The sequence below is a fragment of the Chiloscyllium plagiosum genome, chromosome 22 (genome assembly GCF_004010195.1).
Source record: "Chiloscyllium plagiosum isolate BGI_BamShark_2017 chromosome 22, ASM401019v2, whole genome shotgun sequence".
In the NCBI taxonomy this organism is placed as follows: domain Eukaryota; kingdom Metazoa; phylum Chordata; class Chondrichthyes; order Orectolobiformes; family Hemiscylliidae; genus Chiloscyllium; species Chiloscyllium plagiosum.
In genome coordinates, this window is record NC_057731.1 from 54,160,622 (window position 1) to 54,165,891 (window position 5,270).

The window sequence follows — 5,270 nt, forward strand, 5'->3', positions numbered from 1 at the left end:
ACCTATCGTATTTCCAACTCCCCTCCCCCAAGTCCCTCCTCCCTACCTTTTGTCTTAGCCTGCTGGACACACTTTCCTCATTCCTGAAGAAGGACTTATGCCCGAAATGTTGATTGTCCTGTTCCTTGGATGCTACCTGACCAACTGCGCTTTTCCAGCAACACATTTTCAGCTCTGATCTCCAGCATCTGCAGTCCTCACTTTCCCCACTTCATATGTATCTGTCTATGTTCAGTATTCTGAACACATTTCTGTTCAATAACGTTCAATTGAAACAACTTGATGCGCAGTAAGCTAACTGGCTCATCTCGTTTTAAAAAGGCATGAATTCAAATCATTAATGACAATGTGACTCTGGTTTACACAATCACAATTTAAATGTCCAAAAAAATTAACCATGCTAGTCGTTGTCACTAGGTTGACAGGTCAACGTGAACTACATTCAGAATAAAATACCATCTACATGTGCTCTCTCCAATGCTGCTTCCAGCCTTTGGTACCAATAACAACTTACATTTATGTTGCACCTTCAGTACAGTAAATGCCCCAATTTGTTTTGCATTTGAACATAAAGAGCATGAGAAATAAGATCAGGATGATTTACTGAGCCCTTCAGGCTTGCTGTACAATTTTGTAAAATCAGGGCCAATCTGCCCCAAACCTCATTCATACAAACTCAGTACAACCCTCAGCTCCTTGATCTTACAGAAACCTATCTACCTTCTCTTTGAATATTTTTAGTGCCTCCACATTCATTATCCTCTGGGAGAAGGAATGCCTTTGCATCTTAGTTTAAAATGAGTGTCCTTTATTCTGCAAGTACGTCCATTCATTTGAGATTTCCCCCAAATATCTTCTCAACATCTACACCATCAAGCCCCCTCAGAATCTTGTACATTTCTAAAATCTAATGAATAAAGGCCTAACCTGCTCAGCTGTTCTTGGTAAGTAAATCCTTTCATTCCAGGTATCAGGTCAGGAAATCTCTTTTTAACTTGCTCAAATTCCAGTCTGTACTTCCTTAAGGAGGCAATGGCCTGGTAGTTTAATTGCTGGATTCTTAATCTCAAGACACATGTAATGTCCTGGGGATTCAGTTTCAAATCCCACGATGGCAGATGGTTGAATTTGAATTCAATGAAAAAAAAATTCTGGAACTAAGTCTAATGTTGACTATGAATCCATTGCTGATTGCCAAATAAACCTATCTGGTTCACTAATGTCCTTTAGGGAAGGAAATTTTCATCCTCACCTGGTCTGGCCTACATGTGACTCCAGACCCACAGCAATGTGGTTGACTCTTAACTGCCCTCTGGGCAATAAATGCTGTATAGCCAGTGATGCCTACATCTCATGAATGAATAAAGAAAAAAGCTAAATACACCAAGACTGTACTTGTACTCTAGGTGGTACCTGGCCAATACCTTGTCCAGTTAGTGTACAAGACAGCCCTATTTTTAATTTCCAACTCCTAAGCAATAAAGGCCAAAACAACATTTGCCTTCATCATAACATTTTGCATGTCATGTAAAAGAGCACCTAGATCCCTCTGTGCTATATTTTCTTGGAGTCACTTTCCATTTAAACAACAATCTTGCCTTTTGATTCTTCCCACCAAAGTGCATGATTTGGCACTTTTCTACATTAAACCCCACCTGGCAAGTTTCTCCTGGACCTAAATACCCTTTCAGACTCTTGTGACACTGCGCTAGTTATGTCGGTCCAACCTGAAAAATTCACGTTAATCCTAATTCTCTGCCTTCTGTGTGTTAACTAGTCCTCAATCCATGCTCATATATTAACTCTAAGACTGGGCACTCTGATCTTGTGCAATAACCCTTCTGGAAATCCAAATACACTACATCTACCAGACTCCCGTTGTTAACCCTGTTAAATCCTGAAAGAACTTTGGCAAATTTTTCAAATATGAATTCACTTCATAAAATCGTGTTGACTCTGTTTGATTGTGTTAAGAGTCACAGAGGTTTCCGGCATAGTAACAGGCCCTTCAGCCCAACTTGTCCACGCCACCCAGTTTTACACAACCTAATCCCACTTGCCTGCATTTGGTCCATATCCCTCCATACCTATCCCATCCTAGTACCTATCCAAATGTTTCTTCAATATTGTGTTAAGCTATTTGAAAGTCCTGCTTTCCTTCCTTAATGGACTTGAGCATTTTCGCAACAACAAACATAAGGATAACTGACCTAGAGTCCCCTTCCCTCCTTGAACAGTGATGTAAGTTTAGCGGTTTTTGAATTCTTTGAAACTTTCCAGGAATTCAGTGATTTCTGCGATATTTCAACCAATACCTCTACTATCTCTGTGGGTGTGGGCCATCACATCCTGGCAATTTGTTTGCCTTTGGTCTCATTAGTTTGTCAAACACTTTGTCCCCGGGATAGAAACTGTTGCAAGATCATTTATCCCATAAGCACCTTTCTTATCTGCTATCTTTGTTATGTTTATAAGTGTCCTCCACCATGAAAACCGATGCAAAATATTGGTTTAAATTATCTACCATTTCTCCAGTTCCCTATTATCAATTCCCCAGTTGGCATCCGCCAAAAGTCCAACACTTAATTTAACTTCTGTCTTTTTATATACCTGTAGATGCTCTTGCTGACTACTTTTATATTGCTTGCTAATTTACTTAATAATCAGTTTTCCCCTCTGTATCAACAAAACCCCCAATCCTCTGGCTTGTCATTACTTTGCAAACCTTATATTTTGATTGGATGATCTCCTTGACCAGTTTTGTTAACCCCAGGTGGTTCATCCTTCTCATTATGTCTCCTTTTACACTGGAAGATAGTTTGCTGAGCATTTTAAACACCTGCTTAAATGTCTGATACTGATCATCCTCTGACCTACCCTGTTTAACCGGCCTGCATTCAGCAACTAGAACATAGAACATCCCAGTGCAGTGCAGGCTCTTTGACCCTCGATGTTGGGCCGACCTGTGGAACTAATATGAAGCTTGGCTTCCATAACTCTGTAATTGTCTTTATTTACTTTGAGGACCCTGGTTTGAAAACTAAGTTTCCCCACCTCAAACTTATTTTGAAATTACCAAATAAAAATTTGGCACAATTGGCACAAAGTGATATTCGGGTAGGTAATCAAATATTTGGTGATGGAGGTGAACTTTAAGGAATGTCTTGATAGAAGAGTGATGGTGATACTGAAAAGTTTGGGAAGGGAATTTCAAAGCTATACAATGAGGCAGCTGAAAGCAAATACCAACCGTGGTTTGCATAAAAAGACTTGGCGATGTTCAAAAGGCCAATATTGAAGGTGTACAGAGAGGGCTGCAGAGGTGAGGAGAGAGATGGAGAGATTCAAACAGCTGGATGGAAAGCAAGACCCAGCTGGACAAGAATACTTATCTTGTGGGTTTTGTTTCTCACACAATTGGTGCTAGTTCTGCTCACTGCGTATAACTAATAATAGTGAAGTCAGCAACCTAGGGAATATTTAACAAAGAATTAAAGGAGGCAATAATCCTGAACTCATACTTGTGTTATGTTGAACAGGAACATATAATTACAAAGCAATTCGAAATGTATTCTGTGATATTTTTATAAACAGAGGCTAAAAGTGTCAGAAAACACTGAACAGGCTGTTCATTTAAAAAAAAACAGGTCTGAGGGGTGGCTAGTGGGTGCCTTAAAAATGATTAAGAGCCTTGATATGATCGATGTAGAAGCAGTGTCCGCTTTTGAAAATTACAAAACCGGGCCAAAGCATATAGGATCGTCGGTGGGGAAAATAAAGGTGATAAGGAATTCACGAGATTTCTTTCCATCCAGAGAGTGAGTAGAATATGAAATAACAAGGAGTTGAGGCAAGCTCCATTCTAGTGAGGAGTTGGATGTGTTTTAGGAAAAGCTAGATAAGTAAGTCAGGGCCGAAGGGAAAGAAATTTATGTTCTTGGGTCTTAATGAAGAGGGATGGGAGCTTCAGGTAGAGTGTAAACATTAGTAAAAAATGTTGTGGTTGTGTTCGCCGAGCTGGGAATTTGTGTTGCAGACGTTTCGTCCCCTGTCTAGGTGAGATCCTCAGTGCTTGGGAGCCTCCTGTGAAGCGCTTCTGTCATGACAAGCAACATGAGTTCGACTGGTAGACAACACTACTATTATAGGACAAGTCAAACAGAGAACAGCCAGGGAATTCCTAGAGACATGGCACTCATCCACTGATTCAATCAATAAGCACATCGACCTGGACCCAATATACCGACCACTGCAGCGGACAGCTGGAACTGACAATAGACAATAGACAATAGGTGCAGGAGTAGGCCATTCAGCCCTTCGAGCCTGCACCGCCATTCAATATGATCATGGCTGATCATTCCTAATCAGTATCCTCTTCCTGCCTTTTCTCCATAACCCTTAATTCCACTATCTTTGAGAGCTCTATACAACTCTTTCTTAAATGAATCCAGAGACTGGGCCTCCACTGCCCTCTGGGGCAGAGCATTCCACACAGCTACCACTCTCTGGGTGAAGAAGTTTCTCCTCATCTCTGTCCTAAATGGTCTACCTCGTATTTTTAAGCTGTGTCCTCTGGTTCGGTACTTACCCATCAGCGGAAACATGTTTCCTGCTGCCAGAGTGTCCAATCCTTTCATAATCTTATATGTCTCAATCAGATCCCTTCTCAGTCTTCTAACCGCAAGGGTATACAAGCCCAGTCGCTTCAGTCTTTCAGTGTAAGGTAATCCCGCCATTCCAGGAATTGACCTCATGAACATACGCTGCACTCCCTCAATAGCCAGAATGTCTTTCCTCCAATTTGGAGACCAGAACTGCACACGGTACTCCAGGTGTGGTCTCACCAGGGCCCTGTACAGCTGCAGAAGCACCTCTTTGCTTCTATACTCAATTCCTCTTGTTATGAAGGCCAGCATGCTATTAGCCTTCTTCACTACCTGCTGTACCTGCATGCTTACCTTCATTGACTGGTGTACAAGAACACCCAGATCTCTCTGTACTGCCCCTTTACCTAAATTGATTCCATTGAGGTAGTAACCTGCCTTCCTGTTCTTGCCACCAAAGTGGATAACCATACATTTATCCACATTAAACTGCATCTGCCATGCATCTGACCACTCACCTAACTTGTCCAGGTCACCCTGTAATCTCCTAACATCCTCCTCACATTTCACCCTGCCACCCAGCTTTGTATCACCAGCAAATTTGCTAATGTTATTGCTAATACCATCTTCTATATCATTAACATATATTATAAAAAGCTGCGGTCC

At 41.3% G+C, this 5,270-nt stretch overlaps 1 protein-coding gene across 2 annotated transcripts in view; it reads left to right on the forward strand.

Annotated features, from left to right (window-relative positions):
- LOC122561354 (VPS10 domain-containing receptor SorCS1-like) overlaps nucleotides 1-5,270 on the forward strand; it is a 1,166,089-nt gene that overhangs the window by 33,258 nt on the left and 1,127,561 nt on the right. The window lies entirely within an intron of this gene.